Here is a 13845-nt window from a genome sequence, read left to right as displayed (position 1 = left end):
GGTAGAGTAGTTTGGGAAAGTGAAATCAGGAATTCTGTCTCTTTCGGGTACCTGTTAGATTTTCAAGAGACCAGTTTCACATATTACAATGCTATAAAATAAAAACGAGATAATAGTTTATCCATTTTAAAATTATATTTAAATGGTTTCTTTAGAAATTAAATCCCTATGGCATAGAAATAGTGCCTCCAGCTATGCCCATGTCTTCAATAAGGCTGAACACAGGTTCCAATATCTCAGATGTTTAAGACAAGCATGAATATAGTATAGTATTACTTTTCTCCCTGCTGGTTCTCGTTGACTATTTGAAATAATATAGTTCTAATCTTAGAAAATTCTGTATTATCATGTTGATAAACACATTTTATGGCTAACAGATAAAAGTTTTAATTAATGTTTTTCCTAGTGCATTATAGTTCTGTCCTTTGACTCAGTCTGATTTTTTTGAAGGGGTAATTTTCACGCTAGAAAGACTGGAAAATGAGAGATTATGTGAAAGGAGACCCTCCCCCTTTACACGCTTTCTCTGTTTTGGATTCAGGGCTAATACCACACATTTCTCCAAGCAGCATTTCTGATAGCTTAGAAGATATCTTTTTGAGGCCATCCCTAAAAATAATTGGTTTCTTTTCACCTATTAGTCCTTTAAAATAGCTTCCTTTTCCCTTGAAACCCAGAATGCTTGCAGCTGAACAAGCAGCTACAAGGACAGTATGACTTGTTGCTAGGGGAAGTTGGCCTTATTACTTGTCAGCCAAGCTTGGTAGGTTATGTGGAAAAAATGGAATGTGCTTAACCTAAGATTTGAAAGTCTTTCAACTTTGTAGCTGAATGCCTAAAATTGAATTTCTTAATTAACTTCCAAGTTGTGACTGTCCCTCTCATTCTCTCCCTACATGCATTCCTTTCTCTTGAGGAAGAAGCTAATCAGTAATACCCTAGACCTGCCTACCAGCCACGAACCAAGGAAAACGTAGAAGCTAGTGATTTAATTCAGCTCACACTTTAGTTAACACTGCCCAATGTTTCCCACTTTTTGTTTCCAAGTGTCAATTTTTCTCTTGAAATACTGTGTTAAATTAGCTTTAAAACACATCTCTTATATAAACATAACAAAACAGTCAGAATGATTAATTCACAGCTACTGGTTTCAAAAACCCAGATGTCCAAGGCTGCAAGAAGTGAAATGGTGAGACTCGGTGAATTAATTTAAAAGAAAATTTGTACATGGGGATTTTTTAGAAAGCTGTTGGTAGACATAATCCTCTGTGTTATTTTTAGAGTTTCAGTTTCTAGCCCATTTGGTATTTTGAGAGTTTCAGTTCATCTTCACTTATACCACTTTTATTAAGACTTCAGAAATAGAAACAGTCATAGACAAATGCTATGATGCCTGTGGCTTCTGTTTTCTTATTTCTTATTAAGATATCTGAACTCAGACATTTGATCAGAAACATTACAAAAATGATCGATGCATGTTACAAACCTGGAGAAGCCATTAGGAGCATGCACAGATTTTGCTTTAAACGTGTTTTGTAACAAAATTGTTGTGTGGGCACATCATTTTGAAATTGAATATAGTGAATAGATAATAACAAAAATACAAAATACAGATTGTGACAAGTTAATAACAAGCAGAGAAACAGTACAGTTAACTGAAATTCAGTAGTTGGGGACTGAATCTAAAGATCCGAGCAAAGAGCAGGGCAACCCAATTTCTAGACTCTTCTGGTATAGCTTTTTCTCTGGTGGTCAAGAGAACACAGTCCACGACTCTTAATCCATTACAGCTTGCTTATTAAGTCATCTTATGGTCCTCCTTTGTTTTGTTTCTTTAGAATTGCAAATTTTCAGAAACTGTAAGATACATGAAAGTTCGATTTAATTTATTAAATATACAGGTTCTGCCTAATTTCCCATTTATTTTCTATTCTTCCCTTAACGTCCATTAATTATCTTACTGAATTCTATATCAGTAAGCTAATTGTGTGTTTCTGTATCCAGTGTCCTAAAGAATCCAATTACCATAAAAGGCAGAAAAAAATCTACCTGAAAGACAGAAGTTTCTTACCTGTTGGCTTGCTGTCTGATTCTCTTGAGGTTTCCAACAATTGTTTAACCTCTTTTTCCTCATGTATGTCTAGAAACAAAGATAAAGAAATACACTTAGATTGAAGTTAAAGAGTTTGGAACACGTAAATATTGTCTGTTGTAGGGGTAAATAAGTAAATAACTGCTGAGGAGGAAGGAGTTAAGATGGCGGAGGGGTAGGTGACCCTAATTTCATCTGGTCCCTGAAATTAAGCTAGGTAGTTATCAAATCATTCTGAACACCTGCAAAACCAATTGGAGATATGAGAAAATAATTGCTGCAATTCTCCAAATAGAAAAGCAACCACTTTTTGGAAGGTAGGGGGTGTATTGGAAGATATGGCGGAGGGGAGGGAGCTTGCTTAAGGAGGCTATAGCAAAGTGTTATAAGCAGCAGAGTGCTAAATAAGAGATTTTAGGAGTCTGCTACAATGGGGGACGTCCCTGGCTTAAATGTGCTCAAGTGGCAAAGCAGGGTGGAATCCCCTGTGGGACAGCATGGTCTCAGCATCCCCAGGGTCACAAGAAGAATGGGGGTGCCTGAGTGCAGCGGAGTTCCCAGGCATCAGAGCGGGGAAGCCGGCTGGAAACAGCAATTCTAGGTGCCCTCTTTCTGCTCGGTGTTGCCGTAAACTGCGATCTGCTGTGCGGTCACACAGCCGCTGTTCAAGCAGGCGCCCAGAAAAAGGCAGCAGCTGGGCAGGAGGAACAGCTTGGGTGCAGGCCTCAGGAGTACATAAAGTTGGGAGACTTGAAACTGGGTCGCGTGCCTGAGATGAAAATGCTCAGTCACAGGCTGGGTAAATACAGAGTTCGGATGGAAACCAGGGAGATTGACCGCTTTTCTGTGAGGGCTCACAGAAGAGTGGGGGGAGCGAACTTTCAGCTCTGGGGCTAGAGATCTGGACGCGGCCATTTTCATCCCCCCAATTGGTACCAAGAGCCTTCAGGGAGCAGAACAACACCACATAGTGAAATGCAGAGCAGCTTACACTGAGCCTGGCCCCTGGCAAGGAGGCACAATTCCTCCAGGGCAAGGACACCTGAGAATCAGCACAACGGGCCCCTCCCTGTGAAGACCAGCAGGAACAACTCGCTAGCACCAAGTTTACTGATCAAAGAGAACTGCAGAACTTCAGCTCTTGGGGAAAACAGTATATGGCATTTGTGGGGTTTTTTAAATTATTATTATTCTTTAGTCTTTAAGTTTTATTTTTTTCCAGCTATTTTGTTTTTTCAATTTTTTAATAATTTTTTAATTTTTACTTTTATACATACGTAATATATGTATATTTTATTTTTGGTTTCCTTTCATTGTATTTTAGTTTACTTCTGTGTGTATACACACACACACACACACACACTATATATATATATATAACTTTTTCTTCCTTTCCTATTTTGGAATCTAGTTCCTTTTAACAAACAGACCAAAATACACCCAGGAGTTTATTGTTTTGTTCTGTTTTACTTTTTAAATTTTTTCTTGTTTTGATTTGTTTGTGTTTTCTTCTGTTTTGTTAGTTTGTTTTCTGGTGTTTTTATTTTTGTCTTTTCTCTCTCTTCCTTCTATTCGTTTCTGGACAAAATGATGAGATGGAGAAATTCACCCCAAAATAAAGAACAGGAGGAAGTACTCACTGCCAGGGGTTTAATCAATATGGATATAAGTAAGATGTTGAAAGTAGATTTCAAAACAAAATTATAAAGATACTAGCTGGGCTTGAAAAAAACATAGAAGACACTAGAAAATCCTGTACAGTAGAAATAAAAGAAGCAAAATCTAATCAGGCCAAAATTAAAAATGCTATTATTGAGAGGCAGTCAAGAATGGAGGCTCTAACAGCAAGGATAAACAACGCAGAAGAGAGAGTCAGTGATATAGAAGGCAAAATGATGGAAAATAAGGAAACGAGAAAAAGAGAAAAACAACTACTGGATCACAAAAGGAGACTTTAAGAAATCAGGGATACTGTAAAGCATAATAACAGTCAGATAGTAGGCGTTCCAGAAAATGAAGAGAGAAGGGGTGGGGGCATAAGGTTTATTTGAACAAATTATAGATAAGAAATTCCCTAATTGGGGGAAAGAAACTGGCATTCAAGTCCAGGAGGCACAGAGAACCCCCCTCAAAATCAATAAAAATAGGTCAACCCATGGACATGTAATAGTGAAGCTTGCAAATTTCAGAGATAAAAAGAAAATCCTGAAAGCAGCTCAGGACAAGAGATCCTTAACCTACCAGGGTAGAAACATAAGGCTTGCAGCAGACCTGTCCACAGAGACCTGGAAGGCCAGAAAGGACTGGCATGATATAGTCAATGTGCTAAATGGCAAAAATATGCAGCTAAGAATATTTATCTAGCAAGGCTTTCATTCAGAATAGAAGGAAACATAAAGAGTTTCCAGGACAAACAAAACTAAAAGAATTCATGAACACTAAACTAGCCTTGCAAGAAATATTAAAGGGGATCCTTTGAGCAGAGAGAGAGCCTGAAAGTAACAAAGACCGGAAAGGGACACAGACAATCTACAGGAACAGTGACTTTCCAGGTAATACAATGGGACTAAATTCACATCTTTCAATAATTACTCTGAATGTAAGTGGACTAAATGCTCCAGTCAAAAGACATAGGGTATCAGATTGGACTAAAAAAACCAAGACCCATCAATATGCTGTCTACAAGAGATTCATTTTAGATCCAAAGACACCTCCAGATTGAAAGCGAGGGGTTGGAGAACCATTTATCATGCCAATGAACATCAAAAGAAAGCTGGAATAGCAATTCTTATATCAGACAAACTAGATTTTAAACCAAAGACTGTAATAAAAGATGAAGAAGGACACTATATCATAATAAAAGGGTCTATCCAACAAGATCTAACAACTGTAAATATTTATGCCCCTAGCTTAGGAGCAGCCAAATATATAAACCAATTAATAACAAAATTAAAGAAACACATTGATAATAATACAATAATAGGAGGGGACTTTAACACCCCCCTCACAGCAATGGACAGCTCATCTAAGCAGAAGACCAATAAGAAAAAAAGGCTTTGAATGACACCCTGGACCAGATGAACTTCACAGATATATTCAGAGCATTCCATCCTAAAGCAACAGAATACACGTTCTTCTCAAGTGCACATGGAACATTCTCCAGAATAGATCACATACTGGGTCACAAATCAGGTCTCAACTGGTACAAAAAGACTGAGATTATACCATGCATATTTTCAGACCACAATGAACTCAATCATAAGAGAAAATTTGGGAGGAACACAAATACATGGAGGCTAACGAGCATCCAACTAAAGAATGAATGAGTCTACCAGAAAATTAAAGAAGAATATAAAAAATACATGGAAACAAATGAAAATGAAAACACAACAGTTCAGAACCACTGGGATGCAGCAAAGGCGGTCCTAAGAGGGAAGTATATAGCAATACAGACCTTTCTCAAGAAACAAGAAAGATCTCAAATAAACAACCTAACCTTACATGTAAAGGAGTTGGATAAAGCAAAGAAAGTCTAAATCCAGCAGGAGAAGAGAAATAGAGATTAAAGCAGAAGTCAATGATATAGAAATCACAAAACAGTAGAACAGATCAACAGAACTAGGAGCTGCTTCTTTGAAGGAATTAATAAGATCAATAAACTCCTAGCCAGGGGCTCTATCAAAAAGAAAAGAGGAAGGACCCAAATAAATAAAATCATGAATTAAAGAGGAGAGATCACAACAAACACCAAAGAAATATAAACAATTATAAGAGAATATTATGAGGAGTTATATGCCAACAAATTAGGGAATCCGACAGAAGTGGATGCATTCCTAGAAACACATAAACTATCAAAACTGAAACAGGAAGAAATAGAAAACCTGAACAGACCCATAACCAGCAAAGAAATTAAAGCAGTAATCAAAAATCTCCCAACAAACAAGAGTTCAGTGCCAGGTGGCCTCCCAGTGGAATTCTACCAAACATTTAAAGAGGAATTAATACCTATTCTTCTGAAACTATTTCAAAAAATAGAAATGGAAAGAAAACTTCCAAACTCATCCTATGAGGACAGCATTACCTTGATTCCAAAACCAGACAAAAATCTCACCAAAAAGAAGAATTACAGACCAATATCCCTGATGAACATGGATTCAAAAACTCTTACCAAGAAACTAGCTAATCTGATCCAATAGTACATTAAAAGGATTATTCACCACGACCAAGTGGGATTTATTCCTGGGCTGCAAGGTTGATTCAGCATCCACAAATCAATCAATGTGATACACCACATTAATAAAAGAAAGGACAAGAACTATGTGATCCTCTCAATAGATGCAAAAAAAGCATTTGACAAAGTACGGCATCCTTTCTTGATAAAAACTCTTCAGTATAGGGATAGAGGGAACACACCTCAATATCATAAAAGCCATATATGAAAAACCCACAATGAATACCATCCTCAACAGGGAAAACCTGAGAGTTAGTCCCTTAAGGTCAGGAACATGCCAGGAATGTCCACTTTCACCACTCTTGTTCAACATTGTACTGGAAGTCTAGCTTCAGCAATCAGACAACAAAAAGAAATAAAAGACATCCAGATATGCAAAGAAGAAGTGAAACTCTCACTCTTCACAGATGATATGATACTCTATATGGAAAACCCAAAAGACTCCACCCCAGAATTGCTAGAACTCATACAGGAATTTAGCAAAGTGGAAGGATATAAAATCAATGCACAGAAATCAGTTGCATTTCTATACACTAACAATGAGGCAGAAGAAAGAGAAATCAAGGAATCCATCCCATTTACAATTGCACCAAAATCCATAAGATACCTAGGAATAAACCTAAGCAAAGAAGTAAAGAATCTGTACTCTGAAAACTATAGAACACTTATGAAAGAAATTGAGGAAGACACAAAGAAATGGAAAAATGTTCCATACTCATGGGTTTGAAGAACAAATATTGTTAAAATGTCTATGCTTGCCAAAGCAATCTATACACTCAATGCAATCTCTAGCAAAGTACCACCAACATTTTTCACAGAGCTGGAACAAACAGTCCTAAAATTTGTATGGGACCAGAAAAAGACCCTGGGTAGCCAAAGGAATGTTGAAAAAGAAAACCAAAGCTGGTGGCATCACAATTCTGGATTACAAAGCTGTAATCATCAAGACAGTATGGGAGTGGCACAAAAACGGACACATAGATCAGTGGAACAGAATAGAGAACCCAGAAATGGACCCTCAACACTATGGTCAACTAATCTTCGACAAAGCAGGAAAGAATATCCAATGGAAAAAAGACAGTCTCTTCAACAAATGGTGCTGGGAAAATTGGACAGCCACATGCAGAATAATGAAATTGGACCACTGTCTTACAGCATACACAAAAATAGACTCAAAATGGATGAAAGACCTAAATGTGAGGTAGGAAACCATCAAAATCCTAGAGGAGAACACAGGCAGCAACCTCTTTGACCTCAGCCACAGCAACTACTCACTAGGCAACTACTCACCAAAGGCAAGGGAAACAAAGGCCAAAATAAATTTTGGGGACTTCATCAAGATAAAAAGCTTTTGCACAGCAAAGGAAACAGTTGACAAAACTAAAAGGCAACCTATGGAATGGGAGAAAATATTTGCAAATGTCTTATCGGATAAAGAGCTAGTATCCAAAATCTATTTATCAAATGCAACACCCAAAAAACAAAAAATCCAGTTAAGAAATGGGCAGAAGACATGAATAGACATTTCTTCAAAGAAGACATACGAATGGACAACAGACACATGAAAAGATGCTCAACATCACTCATTATCAGGGAAATAGCAAATCAAAACCACAGTGAGGTATCACCTCACACCAATCAGAATGGCTAAAATTAATAAGACAGGAAACAACAGGTGTTGGCGAAGATGCAGAGAAAGGGGAGCCCTCTTACACTGTTGGTGGGAATGCAAGCTGGTGCAGCCACTCTGGAAACAGTATGGAGGGCCCTCAAAAAGTTGAAAATAGAGCTACCCTAGGACCCAGCAATTGCACTACTAGGTATTTACCCCAAAGATACAAATGTAGTGATCTGAAGGGGCACCTGCACCCCCATGTTTATAGCAGCAATGTCCACAATAGCCAAGCTATGGAAACAGCCCAGATGTCCACCCATAGATGAATAGATAAAGAAGATATGGTATCTATATACAGTGGAATATTACTTAGCTATCAAAAAGAATGAAATCTTGCCATTTGCAGCACCATGGGTGGAACTAGAGGATATTATGCTAAGTGAAATAAGTCAGGCAGAGAAAGACAAATACCATATGATTATACTCATATGTGGAATTTAAGAAACAAAACAGATGAACACAGGGGAGGGGAAGGAAAAATAAAATAATACAAAAAGAGAGGGAAACAAACAATAACAGACTCTTAACTCTTAGGAAAAAAACACGGTTGCTGTAGGGGAGGCTGGTGGGGGGGGATGGGGTAACTGGGTGATGGGCATTAAGGAGGGCACTTGCTGTAATGAGCACTGGGTGTTATATGCAACTGATGAATCACTGAATTCTACCTCTGAAACTAATAATACACTATATGTTAATCAAATTTAAATTAAATAAATGCAAAGCTTTTCTTAAGTGGTTGAGTAACATAAATCCTAAAGGTATTTTAAAAATGAAAAAAATTATGGGGCACCTGGGTGGCTCAGTCGATTAAGCATCTGACTCTTGATTTCGGCTCAGGTCATGATCTTAGGGTGTTGAGACTGAGCCTCATGTCGGTTTCTGCCCTAAGCAGGCTCCCTGCAAGCCTGCTTAGTATTCTTTCTCTCTATCTTTCTCTTCCCCCACCCCCTGTGTGCACTCGCACTCTCTCTCAAAAAAAAAAAAAAAAAAAAAGCAAGAAAGGAAAAGAAAAAAATTATACATCTCAAGGCTTATTTAAATGCTGGTTGAGATGATCTCTTCAGTTTAGTGGCACTCCTTGACTTCTTGATAGTAAAAAGAAACAGGAGGAGTCAGAATATAATAAATTTCTTATTAAAGTATGTTTGACTCATTTTCTCCTCAGTATTTTAGCTAATTTACCCCAATCCTTTGCCTAGATTTTCATTAGACTTGTAATTTGTGATTTTCTCTATCATCATATCAAAAACCATTAAAACAAAACAGAACATGGCATACAGTTTTACTACACTCATTCATTCATTCATTCTATTCTACAACTAGTGACTGAGAACTTACTGTGTGTGGGCAGTGAGCTAGCTACTGGAGGTATTAAGAAAATAAAATATTCTACCCACAAGAAGCTGGCGGGGAAAATGAAAGAGAGCAGGGAAGTTGATAGACAATTAGAGTGCATTTGCAAATGGCTATATAAGTACAGGCAAGTCCAGGTTACTCTAGTAGCACATAGAAGGGGCTAATGGCAACTTCCCAGAAGAAATAACCTCTAATCAGAGATCAAAAGGTGAATTGGGGTTAGCTGGAAACAGAGAAGAGGTGACTGTCCTGGCAAAGAGCCTGGGATTTTGAAAATCTTGCTTTGCCTGAGCTTGAGGGGGAAAGCCTTAGGAAATAAAGCTGTGGGTGTAGGAAGGTGGTCTTTCATGATGGGCTTCGGGAACCCACCCACATTAGACTTGGAACTTGATCCAGAGAAAATGGGTTTAAGTGTTTAAGCTGTAAACTAAAGTGTTGGATCAGCCTGTCAGAAGGATTACTCTGGTTCTAGTTTTGGAGGAAAAAAGGAGGGGCAAAGACCAAAGTGAAGGCGGTTAGGCTGGTGAAGTAATCAAGGGGAAAGGAGTGGGTGAGGGGAACTAAGGTCGGGAAAGTGGATAGACTTAGATTTTACACGTAGTGAGACAATTTCTAAGATTCCCATGTATATTCTTCCTCTCTTAAGACTCTCACAGCTGCCATTTTGTCACCAAGTGACAGGATTTACTCTGAAATTCATGGTGGTCACAGCAGCAGTGACCATGCTTCTTATTCATGGTTGGGTCCAAGAACATCGAGCCTTCAAAATCTACCTGTTTTTCTCTCTCCCTGGGTGAAATTGCCTCAGAACTCAACCTACACTTCCAAGGTAGGTTACCTAGAGAGACAGCATGATTTTATTTAATTGAAGAAGTCTGGCCGTAATGTGAAGTTTCACTACCCTATAAGCCTAATTTAGGTTTCAGGGCCATGCTGTCAACATATTATGGTAACACATCTCACTAAAAATCCATAGCCCAGGGGCACCTGGGTGGCTCAGTCAGTTAAGTGTCTGCCTTTGTCTCAGGTCATGATCCCAGGGTCCAGGAATCGAGCCCCATGTTGGGCTCTCTTCTCAGCAGGAGCCTGCTTCTCCCTCTCCCTGCCTCTCCCCCTGCTTGTACTCTCTCTCTCTCTGTCAAATAAATAAATAAAATCTTAAATAAACAAACAAAGAAACAAAAAACCTTTAAAAAAACCTAAGTTTAAAAATAAATAAATGTATTGATTAATTAATAAAAATTCACAGCCCGCATTATTTGGAGAACGGGGGATGACTGCAGGTAAACAGACCCATCTTGATCACACTTTACATTTTGCTAGACATCACATGAGAAGAGAAAGTTGAAAAGAGAAATACAGAGATGGTGTTGGCAGGAGGAAGTGCTGTTGCAAAAAAGAAAAGACCACCAAAATGCAAAACTATAAGACTTGTAGAAGAAAACAGGAGGAGATCTTGTCACTCTGGATAAGGCAAAATTTTTTTTAGAGAGGATGCAAAGAGTACAAAGGATGAAATATTTAAAAGTGGATTTCATCACAATTAAAAACTTTTGCTCCTTGAACATTGCTGTTAAGAAAATAACAAGCCAAACCATAAACTGGGACAAAATAATGGCAGGATACATATCTGATAAATGGTTCTGTATCCAAAATATACGAGGAACTTTTACAACTTGGTAAGACAGACAACTCAATAATAAATGAAAAAAAAAGACCGCCAATAAAAAATATGTATGTATGTATAATGTTTGTACATGATGTATGTAAAATATACCTGTATCTATGTGTATGCATGTGATTTACTTGACATAAATTGTTAGAACTGCAGCTTGCCCTCGGTGTTTGAAATTGTGAAATCTTAAGTGCTATATTAGCCTATTCAAATAAAAACACTGCAAGTCACCAACACTGCAAACATGCAAATGTATAATCTGGATAAAAAGATTAAAAGGTAGCCTGCATTGGCCCTGTACTTTCAAACATACAGTACACAGGTTTTTCTGTGTAATACATTAGAAGATTCAAGCAAATCATATATTTTAGTGGCCCTAACTATCCATAGGAGATAATGATAGAAAAATATTTTAATGCATCTACTTCCTCACATGAGGATATTATAATGAAAAACATGATTAAATATGTAGATATTTTCAGTAATTCAGGAAAAATAAATTCAATATGTTGGTGAACTAGGTTCTCCAACTATATAGGAAAATATGTCAGCACCCTTTATTGGGGCCTCGGGACAGATCCCCAGAACACTGATTCTTGGAGGGGGGCCAGGAAAAGCAGAAGGAGAAGAGAACGGATGTGAAGCTGTGGAAAGTAATTTCTGTCTGGGTTGGGATGGGGTGGCTGCAAACTCTGATTCTGTCCCAAGAATGGTTTCTTCTACTTGAATATTCGGTAACTCGGCCACTTTTCTATCCAACAAGCTTCTCAGTTTGTTTGGCTGCGTCAAGCTGCTGAATACAGACCATAGCGCTGAGTGGTTCCAGCAGAGAGAGGGAAGAAGATTGGGGAAAATTCTCTGAGGATGCCTTTTTACTATCCTCCTAGCCTTTAAAGGAGGACAGAGTGATTCTGTTTGACATTTACTTGACATAAATTGTTAGAATTGCAGCTTGCCCATGGTGTTTGGAATTGTGAAATCTTAGTAAGTGCTGTGTTAGCCAATTCAAATAAAACCACTCCCAAATCACCAACATTGCAAACAAAGAAGAAAGCAGTAGGGAAATATTAAATTAATACCTTCTTAGTCTCCTACATAATTTACATTCTGAACCCAATCAACTAAGCAGATGAGAATTTGAACTCACTTTCTTCTTTCTTCTCCACCCCATGTCCCCTTTTTTGGGGAATGGTGTCACCAAAAAGAATGTAATTTTAAATCATCAGTTTCTAGTGATCTAATTCCCATCATTTCTCTTAAGTCTACTTACCTTGCTTGCTGCCACGTCCTCAGGAATTCATTCATTCTTGCCTGCAATTCTGCATTGGCTCTGAAACCACTCCTTGCCTAGTATCTCTTATCACTTGCAACATATCCCTTCACATTCCTCACAAAGGGACCTACCAACCAACACTCAAGCGCATTATGGCTTTCCCCTCACAAAGGGACCTACCAACCAACACTCAAGCTCATAATTCTTCAGTGGTTCCTAGGAGCCTAAAGCAGTTCTAAAGCAGGGACAGACAACATGACCCGTGGATGTTTAAGAAAATCTAAGTGAAAGGCTTCATCCCAAAATGACGAAATTGGAATCTCTTGGGTTTGGGCCCAGGTGAGTGTTTGCCAAAGGATCTCTAGGTCATACACAGTTAAGAACAACTGTTTTACAAGATAAACTCTAAATTATTTTGTATGGCATACAGAGCCCTTCATTATTTGCGCCGTCCTAGACATTCTTGGACGACACCTTATATTTTGGTTCATCAATTCTGAACTCCTTTTAGTTCGAGGAACACATTTTTCTTTTATGCCTCGGTGCTTTTGCACTTGATGTTACCTTTGACTAGACTGCCCTTTCCTTGAATCATCCTACCTATCTTTCTAGCTTTTATTTCTCTAAGCCTTTCTGCCCTTCTCAGCAAAAATTAAATGATCTGTTTTCTGTATTCCTATTATACTTTGTCCATTGGTCAATTATAAAAATTATTATATTATTTTGTTTGCCTCTTTTCTTCTAAGAAATCAAAAACAATATTCAAAATTCCCTATTCCAACAACCTGGCTCAAGTAGGCAGTGAAATAAATATTTGCCAAATCAAAATATGAGTAAACTAATGAATGTGTAAGTGAATAGAAGTGATTCAACAAAGCTTGTGGATGAGGAAACTGGGAGCTATAAATAAACAGAGCCTCTTGCTGCAGCCTTTCATGTTGGAGCTCTGAGTAGAAGGCATCCATTTCTGTTAAGAGGGCACTTCTTTTCCTTCTGAAGTTTTCCAAAACACTTTTTACATGCTCCAGTATAGTTGAACCTTGAACAATAGGGGTTAGAACCACCCAGGTACACTTATATATGGATTTTTTTCAATAAATACAGGACAGTACTATAAATATATTTTTATGAGTTTTTAATAATTTCTTTTCTCTAGTTTACTTTATCGTAAGAATACAGTATATAACACACTGAACACAAAATACATGTTAATCGACTATATGTTATCAGTAAGCCTTCTGGTCAACAGTAGGCTATTAGTAGTTCAGTTTGGGGGAGCCAAAACTATATGCAGATTTTTGACTGCGTGGGAGGTCAGCACCCCAAGCCCTCATATTGTTCAAGGGTCAACTGTATATTTATGCAGTTGAAAGGGGAATTTCTGTAGAACTTTTCTTACACGGACTTCTATGGTTGGGAAATGATGGAGACTAGGATTGCCTAGGTAAAAAATGAGTACCTGCTGGTGCCTCGAGTAAAAGGGAGAATGTGCTGCAAATCTGCCTCTGAACAAATACAGAAAAGTCTCTTGAGAAAGGTCCAA

At 38.0% G+C, this 13845-nt stretch overlaps 1 protein-coding gene and 1 long non-coding RNA gene across 3 annotated transcripts in view; one reads left to right on the top strand and one right to left on the bottom strand.

Moving 5' to 3' along the window:
• The window catches only part of ARHGAP24 (Rho GTPase activating protein 24), a 484542-nt gene that overhangs the window by 165464 nt on the left and 305233 nt on the right, over window positions 1–13845 (top strand). The gene's annotated exons all lie outside the window — the stretch shown is intronic.
• Window positions 1455–12571, bottom strand: LOC123788044 (uncharacterized). The gene is made up of 3 exons (XR_006778402.2): window positions 12300–12571; window positions 2072–2140; window positions 1455–1857 (listed from the first exon to the last, which is right to left on the bottom strand). It is a non-coding gene; the product is annotated as an uncharacterized LOC123788044 (long non-coding RNA).

Source organism: Ursus americanus, chromosome 8 (genome assembly GCF_024610735.1).
Source record: "Ursus americanus isolate L20-20 chromosome 8, mUrsAme1.1.p, whole genome shotgun sequence".
Lineage (NCBI taxonomy): Eukaryota > Metazoa > Chordata > Mammalia > Carnivora > Ursidae > Ursus > Ursus americanus.
The sequence above is the reverse complement of the archived record's forward strand: the minus strand, read 5'-3'. Positions and strand labels throughout refer to the sequence as shown.